Raw genomic sequence first — 18,225 nt, forward strand, 5'->3', positions numbered from 1 at the left:
CACTGAAGTACTTTTCCGTTGATTTGAAAGTTTTCAAAACATTTTTCTTGGGTGTGGATGTCACTGGCAAAGCAATTGTTGGCCATCCCAAATAGCACCTGAGAAGATAGTGGTTCTTTACCTTGAACTGCTGTAGTCAATGTGCTGCTAGAGAGGGAGTTCTTGATTTTTACCCAGCAACAGTGCAGAAATGACAATTCATTTGAAAATTAGGATGGTTGCTTGGAGGTGATCTACCAGATGGTGGTGTATGCATCTTCTGCACGTGTCTTCTAGGTAGTAGAGGTCACAGCTGTGGAAGATGCTATCGAAGGAGACTAGGTGAGTTGCTGTAATGCGTCTTAATTATAGTGTATCATGCTGTCACTGTGTACTGGTGATGGAGGGAGTGAATGTTTAAGCTGATGCCAATCGAGCAGGCTGCTTTGTCCTGGGTAGTGGTGGGGTTCTTGAGTGCTGTTGGAGCTGCATTCATCCACGCAAGTGGAGAGTATTCCATCACACTCCTAACTTTTGCCAATAGATAGTAGACAGGCTTTGGATAGTCTGGAGGTGAGTTAATGGCTGCAAAATACCCAACCTCTGACCTGGTCCTGTGGACAGCACGGTAGCATAGTGGTTAGCACAGTTGCTTCACAGCTCCAGGGTCCCAGGTTTGATTCCCGGCTTGGTTCACTATCTGTGTGGAGTCTGCATATCCTCCCCGTGTGTGTGTGTGGGTTTCCTCCGGGTGCTCCGGTTTCCTCCCACAGTCCAAAGATGTGCGAGTTAGGTGGATTGGCCATGCTAAATTGACCTTAGTGTCCAAAAAGAAAGGTTAATTGGGGTTACTGGATTAAGGGGATGGGGTCGAGGAGGTGTGTGCTTGAGTGGGGTGCTTTTTCCAAGGGCCGGTGCAGACTGAATGAGCCGAATGGCCTCCTTCAGCACTGTAAATTCTATGATTCTATGAACCATATAGCCGTTAAACCCTGGTCAATAATTACCCTTAGGATAGTGGGGGATTTATATATTATTATAATTGAACGTCAAGTGGAGATGGTGCTACGACACCCTAGGCAAGTACATGGTCAATTCTAGCCTCACTTGTCCCAGAGTCACAGGGCTACCCAATAATTACAGTCACCAGGTTTGTAAGTTTAAACACAATTACTGATTATATATAGAACATAGAACATCGAACATTAAAGTGCAGTACAGGCCATTCGGCCCGCGATGTTGCGCCGACCTGTGAAACCACTCTAAAGCCCATCTACACTATTCCCTTATCGTCCATATGTGTATCCAATGACCATTTGAATGCCCTTAGTGTTGGCGAGTCCACTACTGTTGCAGGCAGGGCATTCCATGCTCCTACTACTCTCAGAGTAAAGAACCTACCTCTGACATCTGTCCGATATCTATCTCCCCACAATTTAAAGCTATGTCCCCTTGTGCTAGACATCAACATCCGAGGGAAAAGGCTCTCACTGTCCACCCTATCTAATCCTCTGATCATCATGTATGCCTCAATTACGTCACTTCTTAACCTTCTTCTCTCTGACGGAAACAGCCTCAAGTCCCTCAGCCTTCCCTCATAAGATCTTCCCTCCATACCAGGCAACATTCTGGTAAATCTCCTCTGCACCCTTTCCAATGCTTCCACATCCTTCCTATAATGCGGCGACCAGAATTGCACGCAATACTCCAAATGCGGCTGCACCAGAGTTTTGTACAGCTGCAACATCACCTCATGGCTCCGAAACTCAATCCCTCTACCAATAAAAGCTAACACACTGTACACCTTCTTAACAACCCTCTCAACCTGGGTGGCAACTTTCAGGGATCTATGTACATGGACACCGAGATCTCTCTGCTCATCCACACTGCCAAGAACCTTACCATTAGCCCAGTACTCTGTCTTCCTGTTATTCCTTCCAAAATGAATCACCTCGCCCTTTTCTGCATTAAACTCCATTTGCCACCTCTCAGCCCAGCGCTGCAGCTTATCTATGTCCCTCTGTAACTTCTAACATCCTTCCGCACTGTCCACAACTCCACCGACTTTAGTGTCATCTGCAAATTTACTCACCCATCCTTCTACGCCCTCCTCCAGGTCATTTATAAAAATAACAAACAGCAGTGGTCCCAAAACAGATCCTTGTGGTACACCACTAGTAACTGGACTCCAGTCTGAACATTTCCCATCAACCACCACTCTTTGTCTTCTTCCAGCTAGCCAATTTCTGATCCAAATTGCTAAATCACCCTGAATCCCATGCCTTCGTATTTTCTGCAGTAGGCTACCGTGGGGAACCTTATCAAACACTTTACTGAAATCCATATACACCACATCAACTCCTTTACCCTCATCCACCTGTTTGGTCACCTTCTCAAAGAACTCGATAAGGTTTGTGAGGCACGACCTACCCTTCACAAAACCGTGTTGACTATCTCTAATCAAATTATTCCTTTCCAGATGAGTATACATCCTATCTCTTATAAACCTTTCCAAGACCTTGCCCACAACAGAAGTAAGGCTCACTGGTCTATAGTTACCAGGGTTGTCTCTACTCCCCTTCTTGAACAAGGGGACAACATTTGCTACCCTCCAGTCTTCTGGCACTATTCCTGTAGACAAAGGTGACTTAAAGATCAAAGCCAAAGGCTCAGCAATCTCCTCTCTAGCTTCCCAGAGACTCCTAGGATAAATCCCATCCGGCCCTGGGGACTTATCTATTTTCACACTTTCCAGAATTGCTAACACCTCTTCCTTATGAACCTCAAGCCCTTCTAGTCTAGTAGCCTGAATCTCCGATAATGAATCCTATAACAAGAACTATAATGAACAATGGAGAAAATACAACTGGTTAACTATTAACTAATTCCTAACTCCCCACTTTAACTTTCCCCCCACTCTCTCTCCACACATACACAGGACAGATAAACACAGAGGAGTGGAAAGAGGAAAAATAAAAAGCAAAAAGGAATAAGAGTCTTTGGCCTGGATTCTGTGATATCGCGGCCAAGTGTTGACGCCGGCGTCAGTAATTCTCCTGTTCTTCTGGGGCTAGAATGGCGCAGAGTGCTGTCCGCTGCTCCGATGCCGAAAGCCGGCCCTGCACGGCCGGCACAGGTCCGCGCATGCACGCGATGCCTGTCTCTGTGCTGGCGCATGCGCGTGGTTGCCATCTCCGCGCCGGCCCCCGCGCAACATGGCAGAGCCCTGCAGGGGCCCGGTGCGGAGGAACATAGGCGCCCCCCCCAGAATGAGTGCGCCCGCCGATCGGTAGCCCCCGATCGCGGGCCATTCCACCGTGGAGGACCCCACCAGATCAGATTCCCCCCCCCCCACCAGGACGGCCCCCGCAGCCAGATCGCCGAGGTCCCGCTGGGTGGGACCATATGTAAATCACGCCGGTGGGACTCGGCGGGCATTTGGCCGTCTGGCGCGGAGAATCACCGTGGGGGTGGCTCCCCCCCCCCCCCCCCCACCCTGAGAGGCAGCACGCATTTCCTGGAGAAATTGGAAGCTGAGGCGTCACCCCTCTCGCTGCACTGTGTTACAGGCCCCAGAACGGCACCTATCCAGGTGACGCTGTTGCTAAATGGGCACCCCACTGGGATAGAATGGATGTGGGGCGGTGGTTTGTGTCGTCAGTTTTCGCACATTTACTGCCACGAGGTCGGGTCTTCAGACACTGGAGCTTTGTGACTGGGATGGCCCGACTGGCCCCGTATACCGTGGAGCCGTTAGAAATCAAAGGCACCGTACACGTGCCCGTGGCGTACAGAGACCAGTCCGCGTGCTTACCATTGGTGGTAGTCTGTGGTGATGGGGCCAGTCTATTGCGGCTGCATCACCTACGTTTGGATTGGCAACGTGTGTGTGTGCCGGAAGTACCCCTGTGGACCAGAGGGAATGCTGATCAAGTTCCCGTCGGTTTTCGCCGAAGGCCTTGGTACCATTAAAGGAGCTATGCCCACGAAAGTATGAAGAGAACACCAGCCCCAATATTTTCGTGCCCGCCCTGTGCCGTGCGTCCTTCACGCTAAGGTAGACCATTTGGAAAAGCTGAGTATTATTCACCCCGTCCACTCTGCTGATTGGGTCGTGCATGTAGTCCCCGTACTAAAGCCAGACAGGTCGGTGCAGCTCTGTGGGCACCACAAAATGACGGTAAACCGAGTATCCCATCTTGTCCGGTCCCTCGGTTCGAAGGTCTCTACACCCGGCTCAGCGGCGGAAAATGTTTCACCAAGCTGGACATGCGCCACGTGTACTTGCAGCTGGTGTTCAAGCCAGGTTCCCGGAAATATGTGACGATCAATACCCGTCGGGGACTATATGAGTATAGTCAGTTGCTGTTCAGAGTTTCCTTGGCTTGTGCAATATTCCAGAGGGTTATGGAGAACATCTTGCGAGGGTTGCCAAGGGTGGCCGCCTACCTGGACGATGTTCTCATCACCAGGACCTTGCATCGAAACACTTGGAGAACCTAACCGAGGTCCTCGAATGGTTTGCTCGGGCGAAGGTCCACCTCCAGAGGGAGAAATGTGTTTTCCACATGCTGAAGGTCACATATCTAAGCTACCAAGTGGACAACAGGGGCCTCCATCCAATGAAGGATGAGGTGCGGGTCATTCACCAAACCCCCATCCCTCATGACCAGTTGGAGCTCCACTCTTTCCTAGGTCTGGTGAACTATTACGGGAAGTTCATACCCAGGGTGGCCATGCTGCTCAGCCCACTCCACCAACCACAGAAGAAGGGACAGAAGTGGGACTGGGACACCCCTGCACCAGAAGGTGTTTCAAGAGGTGAAGCAGCGTCTCTCTAAGGGGATCAGGGGTTATGGGGAGAAGACAGGAGAATGAGGATGGGAAAATATCAGCCATGATTGAATGGCGGAGCAGACTCGATGGGCCGAGTGGCCTAATTCTGCTCCTATGCCTTATGGTCTTCAGGTCTTTCATCAGATGAATTGCTGACGCACTTTGACCCAGACAAACCCCTGCTCCTCACCAGCGACGCCTCACCATATGGCATTGGGGTTGTCCTCGCACACCGCATGCCCGACGGCTCGGAGTGACCAATTGCCTTTGCGTCCCGCATTCTCGCGGAAGCCGAGCGGAACTATGCATAGATAGAAAAGGAAGTCTTGGCCTTTATCTTCGCAGTGAGGAAATGTCACCAGTATGTTTATGGGCAGACACTCATGATATATGCCGACTATAAGCCGCTGCTGGGGTTATTCAAGGAAAATCGGGTGATTCCACTGATAGCATCTGCCCGGGTTCAGTGGGGCCCTGCTTCTGTCCACCTAACGTTCAAACCCTCCAGCACCGCTGAACAGTGGCAGCCGTGTGTACCATCTGCAAGATGCACTGCAGTAACTCACCAAGGTTCCTTAGACAGAACCTTCCAAACCCATGATCTACCATCCAGAAGAGCAAGAGCAGCAGATACCTGGGTACCCACCATCTGGAGGTTCCCCTCCAAGTCACTCACCACCCTGAGTTGGAATTATGTCGCTGTTCCCTCCATGTCGCTGGGGCAACATCCTGGAACTCCCTCCCTTCCTGCGTGCTCTGGGATGTAGAGTATGGTAGCATTTATCCCACTCTTTGTAAATACTTATTTACCTTAATACACCATCTATTCATTAAACAACCCAGTGGCCACCAGCCTTTAAAGATACTACATTAGGTTATGTGCTGTGGGTGTGTAGATGCTGTGGTATGTATTAATGATCTGGTTTTTAATTGAAAATAAGTGCCACCAGTTTCCTGGCTCTGTTAAAGCTTTGATCTGGCATATTATCTTTAGTCCACGTCTTTAGTCCAAAGTCCAGATTTTCAGAGTCCTGAGGCAAGAAATAACCCAGTCTCTTTGAAACATTTCAGTGGAACAGATACAATTACCACATGTTAATGTGCAGAGCACATCCTTTTGGGCCAATGCATTGGTCACTATGAATGATGGCGGCACGGTAGCACAGTGGTTAGCACAGTTGCTTCACAGCTCCAGGGCCCCAGGTTTGATTCCCGGCTTGGGTCACTGTCTGTGCTGAGTCTGCATGTTCTCCCCGTGCCTGCGTGGGTTTCCTCCGGGTGCTCCGGTTTCCTACCACAGTCCAAAGATGTGCAGGTTAGGTGGATCAGCCATGATAAATTGCCCTTGGAGTCCAAAAAGGTTGGGTGGGGTTACTGGGTTGGAGAAACGTTGGAAGTGTGGGCTTAAATAGGGTGCTCTTTCCAAGGGCCGGTGCAGACTCGATGGGACGAAAGACCTCCTTCTGCGCTGTAGATTCTATGATACTAGCCAAATTAGCCAAATCAATCAAACCCAATCATCACTGATGTCAGCCATTCTAAAATAACACAGTCTTCTGGGTCCTTCTGTTTGAATTAAAGGCATAGATCCACAGATTATCCATTGATCAAAAATGCAACAGCAAAAATAAAAGAAAGGAGAAATACGGAAATAAACCGGGAATAAACAGGAACAAACAGTTGGTGAGGTGAGAGCACTGGTCAACAGGAGACTGGGCTATCTCTTATTTGCACACATCAGGTGAGCTGCCAACAAGGAGAAACCTCCCTTTAGGAGACAGGAAACCAGATACTGCTTTCATAATTCTTAAGAATCCGCAACAGCCAAAGGGGAGGTGTATCTTTTGATGTCAAAGTAGTGAAGAAACACTGAAGTTGCAAGAAGATAACAGAAGGCAAGAAAAGTCCCAACAGGGTCCAAAGATTTTTAGATAATTCAGGAGAGGGTCCTATTTCCCTTGTAAAGTTGACATGTCTGAAGAAAGCTAAGGCATGGCAATAGAGGCTACAACACATGAATGTGAGCAATAATCTCCCAGGGAACTGACTACAGTGCAGAAAGAAATATAATGATCAAACCAGGAGTGTCAAGGTAAGACTTCTGTTTCCATACCTCATTCTTTTTTTGACACCCTACAGTTCTCATCTCTGCTCCTGCATATTCCATCTTTCCTTTCCCGCTTTCCACACTTTTTCATAAGTCAACAGGGAAGACACTTTTGTGCTTGCAGTCACATTGTCAAAAGTTGTTACTGTCCTTCCAACTATTTTCTTCTTTGACCACTGGTCTTTCCTATCAGCGATTGATAAAATAATTGGACTAATCTACCTGCCTACCCACCCCACCCGCACCCTTAACCCAACCCCAAAGGTTTGGTCGCATGATTTTTTGCGAGGCACATTGTTTCTGTACTCTTTTTCTTGAGACACATAAAAGAGCTATTGGGATGCTGAGTTTTCTTCTAGGGACAGGAACCAGTATCCTCTGGGCTGATATCCTCAACCACACTATCAAGGGCCACAAAACATGGCAGTCATGCTCAATGCATTCCTAGCAGTGTGGGCACTTGCTGTTTGCAAACAAATGAATGAACAGTTCCTCACTCTGGAAGGTTCTCCCGCAATAGCAGCAGCCAAGATCCAGGAATAAGTGGCAGGAATCCTGACCTATGGGTTTTCAGTGCCAGTTTCTTCAGACATGGATAAGCGAGGAATAAGCGTTCATGTACCAGTTATCCTCTTTGTTACTGATAGATTTACTCCTACAAGGGCTGTGTATACCAATATTAATCTCAATTACCCTCAATCACAGACCATAGTGATACATCCTGTTGTTGTAGATAATTAAAATCAGCTCTGATTACCTGTTCATGGCTCCCATACAGGGAGTTGACAAATCAATAAGCCCGGTGTATAGATTTCATTATTAGTTTTCCAAAAGGTGCTTTGATCACACAAAAGTTTTTGATTTGAAAAGATAAGTGAGATGAAGGTATTAAATGGGAATGTATCAGATGGAGCTAACTACATTAAACTAATGCAAGCTAGCAACCTAATGGGTTAACGGCGGGGAATGCCATATACCACTCTTCTTTTCTGCATCATTCAATGATTCAAAGATGCACTTGAGCATCCCTTACCTCAGTTTTTCTGCTTTTGCACAGCGTACAGGTTGTTGAAACCCAAGCTTAACATGCCACCTATTACTTCAATTTTAAGCCCACTTTGTAAGTCCCCTTTTTTTCATTTGTTCATGAGGTATGAGTGTCACTGGTAATGTTAACATTTGTTGCCCACCCCTAGTTGCCCTTGAGAAGGAACTCCTTGAACCACTGCAACCCATGTGGTGTAGGTATACCCACAGTGCTGTTGGAAAAGGATTTCCAGCATTTTGGCTCAGTGATAGAGAAGAAGTGGTCAGGATGGTAAGTGGGTCGGTCAGAGGAGAACTTGCAGGTGGAGGTGTTCCCATGTGTCTGCTGCCCTTACCCTTCTAGGCAGCAGAGGTAATGACTTTGGAAGCTTGATGCAGTGCATCTTGTAGATGGTACACATTGCGGCCACTGTGCTTCAGTGGTGGAGGAACTGAATGTTTAAAGCTGGTGGATGGGGTGCCAATCAAGTGGGTTTTTTCATTCTAGATCGTGCCAAGCCTCTTGAGTGTTGTTAGACTTATCCAGGGAAGTGAGCAATATTCCATCCCTCTCATGACTTGTGTCGTGTAGATTGCGGACAGGTTTTGGGGAGTCAGGAGGTGAGTTACCTGGCACAAACTTCTTACAATCTCTTGAAATCCTATGAATCTTCACAGTACTCTGAGGTGTGAACTTCTGTTCTCCAAATGCAATTTTTTCCTACATACCAGCTAATATAACTGCCCAGAATATTAATGGAATGGTTTGACAAGGCAGGGTCATTTGAAGGCAGGGATAATATGGCAATCCTGACATCTGGGTTAGTATTATTGAAGTGCACAATGACCCACACACACAGCTTTTCTTCTGAAATCTGAATTCCTTATAAGACTGGGTGGCAAAATAATTGGTACCTTCAAAACTATCTACTCTAACCCAACATCTTTTTCCACAAGGTGCCCATCACTTTGTGTAATTATGTATTTGAAAACCTCTTCACTGTCATTATTTTTAAGTCATTCTTTAAACAAAATCTCAGCCCATTTTGGAACTGCTGGATAGCCACAAAGTGGAGGACACCCATTACCAATATGCACAATAACAGCCTGCCTTTTTCTATAAGTGCATAGGTTTTTGCCGATATAATGGTCTTAAATAAGATAAGATTGGAAGAAACAGAATGTCCGTCTTTCAAAATGGTATAAAAGTGTTGAAAACATCTGGGAAAAGGAAACAAATAGTTTTCAGAGCATTGAACTACACGTAATACTCTATTTACCAGTCATAACATGTCAGCCAGAAGTAGTCCATTATTGAAGGTAATTCAACATTCATTTTTAGTGCAATACCTGAGCTGTAAACTTCTCGGTCCTCCCGAAGGCTACAGCACAGACTTTAGATAGAAAGGACAATAGATAAGGAAGCAATGTGAAAAGTGTATGCTTAGCAACTTTAGGACAGTACTATCCACTCTAGCCCAACATCTTTTTCCACAAGGTACCCATCACTTTGTGTCATTATATATTTCAAAACCTCTTTACCATCATTATTTTAAAGTAATTCTTTATATAAAATCTCAGCCCACTTTGCAACTGCTGGATAGCCACAAAGTGGAGGACACCCATTACCAATATGTACAATAACAACCGTAATAAATTGGAATATAATTTAAGAATCTCTTCTTTTCACCAAATTCAGAACTCGGCTGTATCAGAAGATATGAGTGCAGGTACGGTTATCAGATTCAGCGAAATATAACATGGACAGGTAAAAAGATAAAACCAGAAACCTGAAAATGCTAGATCTCTGCAGTGGAGACAATTAAAATGTCAAAAGAGAGAGGTTCACTTTTTGGATCTGGACCCTTCATCAGAACTGGAAACGGAAACATGGAAATTACATTGGATCAAACAAATTGAAGAAAGGAAAAGAGGTAAAAATGAATGCATGAAAATCATGTCTGCAAAGCTGTAAATATCAGGAGGATGTAATGCTTCTGAACAATATTAATGGCACAATCTGCAACATGCAGTGCTATATACTCAAACAGGCTATTGTTTGAAACCAAGATGGGTCAAACGTAATGCTTTTCACATATCTTTTTTAATAATACAAGTAGAAAAAGTAAGAATTAGTGTAGGTAAGCACACTATATGTCTATAAACATATATTCATTTGATGTTCTGAATGTTCATTTTAAATATATACTCTACGAGTAAATATTTTCCCCCAATTTTCTTTCTTCAACAATCTTTAAGCATCCCAAAGCATTTCTGTTTATCACTTTCATGAGCCTGACCAGAATAAAGAACAAAGTTTGCAGGAGAACCTAATGGAGGACAGCAGAAGAGACCATTGTAGTTGTTCTGTTGGATTATTGCTGCACAATGAGTGGTCTTAGCCTTTAGAAGAGGAGATAGGAAGTAGTTTTCCTTGTTGCTGCTGAGCGCTGCTGGAACAGGATGAATTACAATCCAAATTCCTGACGGATGGTAATTGAAAGCTATCTGCCAAGGCTGAGGAAACTGGAATGGAGCAAGCTGTTTATTCTTCTGCCAGATGGAATGCCCCAATAAACCTTTCTTTTTTTTCCACAGTATTGTTTAAATTACTTCTGATTTATTGACACAGATGTCTTCTTGGAAGCAAGTTTAGCCATCCGTATTTGGATACTGACTGCACTGAAATAAATTCACCTGCTTTATTGTGGTTTGACAGAGATACTTCATCAATCATACATCCTATCTGAAGTGCGCTGATATCAATTTTTACAAGCCTTTGTTCAGTACATGTGCAGTGAAATTAAAATTGTTCCGAGTCTCCTCCAGACAAAGTGTGTAATGAACCTCGTTACTGCCCTTTGGCCGTTGTCACAATTTTAGGCTGATTTACATCTGGGAAAATCGTTAGGCATCTAGGATAGGGAAATGACTGGCATTGTAAAACGTCTTACAGGGGAAGTTTAAATTATTGCAAATTAAACAGTACAAATTGCATTTAGAAAATGACAGTGGTAACAAATCCAATGCTGTTATCGAACCTGAATCAGGTTGACAACAGTGAATCAGGTTCAAGCTTTGGCCTCACTATTTGATCAGATGTTGATTTACATCCCATCCTTGGTACTCATTATTCTCAAATTGCATTGGGTGTCGACAGAAGCCAATCCACAAATACCTTCCCACTCCTCATCAAACTTTCGAACCTATCCCCTCCCACCTCGAATTATAAAATGGCGCAAAAACATAATCCATTGAGGTAGATAATGCCGCATACGTTTTCGCCATCACCATAGCCCACAGACATTGTCAAGAGGTTGCGGAGCTGGCGGAGAGTGATAGACTCAAAGTTAGCAATAGACATGCTGATATCAGAGTGAAACTGGTACAATGATTCACAGACTCGTCCAGCTTCATCTAATGCAGCTGAGAAAGGTGTTTGAGGTCAATGTCATCTAATTGCTGAATTCCTTTCCCTCTACAGAGCTAACTGTTGTGTGTGCTTTGGAAGGGATCAACTGGCAGATGGATCATTCACTGAATCCGTATGGGAGAATCAGCGTTTGCGCCATTTTTTCCCGTGGCGCCGGTCCAACGCGGCAGGCGATTCTCTGAGGAGCGGAGAATCGGCGCCATTTGCGCCAGCGCATTTGGCACAGCGCTGGTCGTGGGCCGCTGTCCGCGACCGGGCCACCGATTCTCCGGCCTTGATGGGTCGAACAGCCGCGCGGAAACGGCAGAGTCCCGTTGGCGCCGGGAATGGAGGCTGGAGCGGCGTGAATCGCTCCAGCACCGCGCTTGCCCCCTGTGGTGGCCAGAATCTTTAGTGCCCACGTATGTTTTGCGCCGTTGTGAAACGCGACGGCATTCACGACGGTGCGAACACTCTCTCCATTTCGGAGAATCGCGCCCATTGTTTTCAGATTACATTAGTGGGAGCTGTAACCATCAGAATTGTTGATTTTCGCAGACTTTTACCGGGAAAAGTAAATAAACATAAAACCAAAAAAAATGAGAGGAACGAGAAATGCCATTTATGGCCAACCAAGATTCCTAAGTATCATTCTTCTATTGTAATCTACATTACTCAGTCGTGGCTTGCCTCAAAGATTGAACTAATAACAATAAAATTGTGGCTAATGGGCCCCAAAACTTCCTACATGACTCGCGACTTAAGTTGCTGGTGCACCCCACATGTGCGGCGTTATGACCCAGAAGTGCCGTTTAAACTCCTGGATGTTTTTTCCCCCCCCAGCTTGAAGCCCTGCACTGCGCTGGAGCAGCTGAATGAAAAATCCAGCAACAGCGCTAACCTGGGCCACGTACCCCAATTTTACGTGAGTTTTGTACACCTTTTTATTTACACCTTTTTGGTCTAGCAGAGGCAGAAGACATCGGGAGACTTTTTTTGGTAGGTTACTGTTTTATAATATTAGTGTTTATTGTTTATAAATATGTTCAAAACTAAAATAAAATGAAAGGAAGGTACTTTTTTTTAACTAAGAATTGTCATGAGGCTGTTAATTCCATTAAAGGAAGTATAATAGATAGAGGGATAGAGGGCGGGATTCTCTCAGCCCAGGCCGGGCAGGAGAATCGCCGGGACGGGCGCGAACCGACGATTCTCCGCCCGGGATGGGCCGAGCGGCCGCGCAAAAAATCAGAGCCCCACCGGCGCCGTCCACGTGTCCTCTTACCCAGCGGGACCTCGTCGTGCATGCATCCAGGGGCGGCCTGGTGGGGGAGTGGGGAGTCCGACCCTGGGGGTGGGGGGGGGGGGGCTCCTCTGTGGCCTGGGCACAGGGACCTCAGGGTCATGGGGACCTACCGATCGGCGGGGCCGGCCTCGGGCTGGGGGCCTCTTTTGTTCAGCGCCGGCCCCTGTAGCCCTACGCCATGTTGCGTCGGGGCCGGCGCGGAGAAGGAAGACACTGCGCATGCGCACATTAGTGTCGGTCCCACTGCGCATGTGCAGATCCGCGGCACCCATCTGTCGTCGGCAGCTGGAGCAGCGTGGGTTGCCCCAGTGCCATACTGGCCCCCTGTAGGGGTCAGAATCGCTGCTCCTGAGGGCATGTTGACGCCGCTGTGAAACGCGATGGCGTTTACGACGGCGTTAACACTTAGCCTCAGGATCAGAGCATCCCGCCCAGAATGCTGTGATCACTCACTAACGGGTATGATTGTCCACCTAAGATACTCCGTGTTTTACTGGTCACAGGTTCTGGGGCTCTTTTAGTGGCTGATGAGCCCGATCCTGGAGCCGCATCTTCAATCACTCACTTGGCAGCAGTTTCCAAAAGGTGGGACTGGTTCTTGAACGCTAAGTCGCGGGTATTCCTTTCTAAGGCTCCTTTTCCGGGCCTCCTCTTGCCGTCAGGTATTCTTAAAGAATTATGTCCCTTCAATCAGGAGGTTCCTCCAAGTAGGTCTCTTCTGAGCAAAGGTCCCCCAGGCATTGACGCCTATGTTCCATTTCTTGAGGTAAGCTGACAAGGTGGCTTTGAAGAGCTTCCTCTGTCCTCTTCTTGTTTGGGGTCCTTCCTTGAGCTGGGTGAAAAGATTTTCTTTGGCAATCAGGACTCTGACATCTGAAGCATATGGGCGGCCCAGCAGAGTTCGTTTCGGATGATCATGTCCTCGATATTGGTGCTATAGACTCCTTCAAAGGCACTAATGTTAGCACACCTGACCTCCCAGTGATTCCTCATGATCCTTGTGAGGGTTATCACACCACACTACCTCAGCCCCATCACGTGGAAATTCTTTTCCAATTTAAATTTTAAACCGTGTCGTTAACTTTGGGATCTCAAGATGGTGGTGCTACGTTTATTTTTGAGCTCCAATCCTACCCATGTCAAAGTTTGATGTGTGTTCCCAAGTATTCCTGGAGCTTCATGATATGCAGGTAGAACTCCCTCTGTTGCTTCTCCAGCCTCCCAGTGACCCTGGATCCCATTGTCATTGTTGTGGATATTCATGCCCTCTATCCCCCTTAGTCCAACATCGTTGATGCCCCCATGCCCCATCTAGACCCTACCTCTTCAGACCTTCTTCCTCCCTGGAGCGAAAAATAACATGCAGCATGAATAGCCCGTTAGCATGGCCCACTGAACCTGAGGACAGACTTTAATCTCTCACCCAAAACTCTTGATTGCACCTTGGGACTATGACTGTCTTTCACTTGCCTCTCTGCCTCCTCAATGAATGATCACAAGACTGTTTCCCTTCCACCCTGCTCCCTGAATCACTGTGCAACCTATCCCTCATGTGCAAGCCTTGTCCCACACACCACACATAGGTCTCTGTGCAACCTTTCCCTCTTGTGCCGTACTAACACTCCCGCTTTCATATTATAGAGTCTGTCTGCATCCCATCCCATTCACACAAATCATCTCACCCACCCCTTTCTGTGACTACGTTCTACTGTCCCATGGTGGGCTCCAACTTCCCCACTGTGGTATTATCAGGTATTGCAGTGCCCGAGAGGCTGAAGACCATTGGTTAAACCTAGGAGTTTACCATTGGCTGTTTGGTATGTAGCTCCACCCTGACAGGTGGGGTATAAGAACGGTGCCGTCCCAGCAGCCCTCATTCTGTACCGAAGCTGCTGGGGAACAGTTCTAGTCTATTAAAGCCTTCAGTTATGTTACTACCTCGTCTTTAATCGTAATTGATTGTGCATCACCCACCATCAATCTTTCCTTTGCTGCCATCATTGCCCCCCCTCCCCCACCCAACTCCTACCAAACTCCCTTCACCCTCATGTCTCTGCTATCTACCCCCGCACCCATCAACCCCCAACCCCAGTCGCCATGCTGCCTGGCCCGCACCTCCACCTGCAAAGGGTGCAGCAAGAAAGTCCATTTTGTGGGGTTCTGCCAGGCACGAGCCATGGCCACGGTCTCCAGCGACTCCAGACTGCCGCGGCAACCTTCCCTTCGGGCCCCACCGCCACTCCCCTATCCTAGGGCCACCTGCGACCCACGGGCGTGGCCATCTTGTCCCTCGGACACCACGCTGGACGGATGGGTGCCGCCATTTTGTCCATCCCCGCCGCCATTTTGTCCATCACTGACCACCATGTGCGACCCATGGGAGATGCCATCTTGGATGGGGCCCCCGGCCCCCAGCACGGCCGACTACACGATGCCCGATCAAAACCCACAATTACTTCATCTGGCCTCGGTGACTCTGGACCAAAATCAACCTCGGACACTCGCAACAGCAACGACGACGGTCTTCATCAACGGCCACGAGACGTCCTGCCTGATTGTGGTGAATGGAACTACTGTTAATTCACCAGTGCACTGTGATATCATGTTACTGCTGTATCGTGTTACGTTATGTGTTTAACCCTGTGGGCTCCACCTATGGCCCATTTTACGGCTTCACCCACAGGGGGATATGTCGGGGCATGTACGGACTCGCCCATGGCTCCACCCCTTACAGGAAGTATAAAGGCAGCTGACCTGCGGGGCCGCATTCATTGTTGTACCGGTCACAGGCAGGCTCAGTTGTAAGCTGATTAAAACCACGGTTTACTTCTCAATGTGTCTCTCAGTGAATTGATGGTCGCATCAATTTAATCAGCTTAAAATACTACTATGGAATCAGCCTGATAGACTGGAACTCGATCCACAGGCCGCGGAGGCGAGAGAAATTTTTTCGCACTGGCTTCGATGCTTCAAGGCCTATCTCGCCACGTCGTCTACGCCATCTGTCACGGACAAACAGAAACTGAGTCTTCTCCATGCATGGGTGAGCCATCGTATTTCTGTCCAGTTCGACGGCGCCGCGTCTTATTCAGAGGCCCTCGCACTACTCGAACGCATATATGTACGGCCCGTGAACGAGGTCTACGTGCGACATATCTCCACCACTCGCCGCCAGCACCCCGGGGAGTTCCTAGATGACTACCTACGTGACCTCAAAGCCCTCGCGCGCAACTGTAACTACCAGGCCGTTACGGCCCCTCAGCATATAGAGCTCGCTATCCGAGACGTTTACGTGGCGGGGGTCCGATCGAAGTATGTAAGACAGCGCCTGCTCGAAAAAGGGGCCCAGGGCCTGGAGGACACGGTAACACTAGCTACCTCTCTGGAGGTCGCGTTTCAGAGCCTTACTGCATTCCCCGCCGACCACGCGACTCCCTCGTGCGCCCCCGACCAGAGACTACCCCAGGCTTGTGCCGCGCGGCTGCCCGCCCACCATGAGGGGCTGCCCTGCTATTTTTGCGGCCAGTCCCAACACGCCCGACAACATTGCCCGGCCGCAACGCAAATTGTAGTAACTGCGGGCAAAAAGGACACTTCGCCAAGGTCTGCCTGGCCAGGTCTAAAAACTCGAACTCACAGACTCGATCCACAGACCCACAGGCCTGCAGACCCCGCAGGGTGGCAGCGTGTCTGCCGACTCCACCTCCGCACAACATGTGCGACTCATGGGGGCCGCCATCTTGGCCATCCTCCCCCACGCGGCCGGCCACGTGCGATCCATGGGGGCCGCCATCTTGGATGCCATCGTCCTCACCGCCCGCCACTCTTGACCAACGGGGGCCGCCATCTTGGCCGCCATCTGCTACACCGCCCGAGATGTACGAACGACATGGACAGCAGTCATTGCGGGGCCACCCCAGCACCTCCGATCACGCCGCCGGCTACCCCCAGCTCAGCGCGGTCACCCTGGATCTGACGCGACCGAAGCACCTCCGGAGCTCCATGATGGCCGTCTAGGTAAACGGGTACGAGACACCTTGCCGTTTCGACTCCGGGAGCACAGAGAGCTTCATTCACCCGAACATGGTAAGACGTTGTTCGCTCCCAATATTCCAGACGCGACAAACTATTTCGCTCGCCTCTGGGTCGCACTCGGTGCAAATCCAAGGGTGCACTACTGCAACCCTAGCGATCCAGGGCGCTGAGTACGCTAATTGTCAACTATATGTGCTCCCAGACCTCTGCTCTCCTCTCCTCTTAGGACTCGATTTTCAGTGCAACCTCAGGAGCCTAACTTTTAAATTCGGGGGGCCCCTGACCCCGCTCACCATATGCAGCCTCACGACCCTAAAAATCGACCCTCACCCCCTCTTTGCGAACCTCACCGCCGATTGTAAGCCAATAGCCACCAGAAGCAGGTGGTATAGTATGCAGGACAGGACGTTCATTAGGTCCGAGGTCCAGCGTCCCTTGCGGGAGGGGGGTCATAGAGCCCAGCAATAGCCCCTAGCGGGCTCAGGTGGTGGTCGCCAAGACCGGGGAAAAGTTCCGGATGGTGGTTGATTACAGCCAGACCATTAACCGCTTTACGCAACTCGATGCGTACCCCCTTCCCCGGATTGTAGACATGGTAAATCAGATCGCGCACTACCGCGTGTTCTCTACGGTAGATCTGAAGTCTGCATATCACCAGCTCCCTATCCGCCCGGAGGACCGCTACTACACGGCGTTTGAGGCAGATGGCCGCCTTTTCCATTCCCTCCGGGTCCCCTTTGGCGTCACAAACGGGGTTTCGGTGTTCCAACGAGCAATGGACCGAATGGTGGACCAGTACGGGTTGCGGGCCACGTTTCCGTACTTGGACAATGTAACCATCTGCGGCCATGACCAGCAGGACCACGACGCCAACCTCCACCGATTTCTCCAAACCGCCCAAAAACTCAACCTCACCTACAACAAGGAGAATGCGTTTTCCGCACAACCAGGCTAGCCATCCTCGGCTACGTTGTGGAAAACGAGGTCCTAGGGCCCGACCCTGACTGTATGCGCCCCCTCATCCAATTCCCTCTCCCTCACTGCCCCAAGGCCCTGAAGAGGGACCTTGGATTTTTCTCCTATTACGCCCAGTGAGTCCCGCAGTATGCGGACAAAGCCCCCCCACGATTTAAGGCCACCATTTTTCCACTGGCAGCCGAGGCTCGCCAGGCCTTCAACTGCATCAAGGCGGACATCGCCAAAGCTGCAATGTGTGCGGTGGACGAGTCCGCCCCCTTCCAGGTGGAGAGCGATGCCTCAGAGGTCGCTCTCGCCGCCACTCTCAACCAAGCAGGCAGACCGGTAGCGTTCTTTTCCCACACCCTCACCACCTCTGAAAGATGCCCAATCGTGGAAGCTGTACGGCACTGGAGGCACTACCTCGCTGGTAGGAGGTTTACCCTCATCACCGACCAATGATCAGTTGCCTTTATGTTTGACAATACGCAGCGGGGCAAGATCAAGAACGACTAGATCTTGAGGTGGAGGATCAAACTCTCCACCTATAACTACGATATAGTATAT

At 49.0% G+C, this 18,225-nt stretch overlaps 1 long non-coding RNA gene across 1 annotated transcript in view; it reads left to right on the forward strand.

Moving 5' to 3' along the window:
- The window catches only part of LOC140411734 (uncharacterized), a 355,339-nt gene continuing 337,114 nt past the window's right edge, over nucleotides 1-18,225 (forward strand). The window contains exons 1-3 of the long non-coding RNA XR_011940975.1: nucleotides 1-321; nucleotides 9,648-9,882; nucleotides 12,204-12,285. This is a non-coding gene — a long non-coding RNA (uncharacterized lncRNA). The remainder of the gene's footprint in view (nucleotides 322-9,647; nucleotides 9,883-12,203; nucleotides 12,286-18,225) is intronic.

This window comes from Scyliorhinus torazame, chromosome 4 (genome assembly GCF_047496885.1).
Source record: "Scyliorhinus torazame isolate Kashiwa2021f chromosome 4, sScyTor2.1, whole genome shotgun sequence".
Taxonomy (NCBI): Eukaryota; Metazoa; Chordata; class Chondrichthyes; order Carcharhiniformes; family Scyliorhinidae; genus Scyliorhinus; species Scyliorhinus torazame.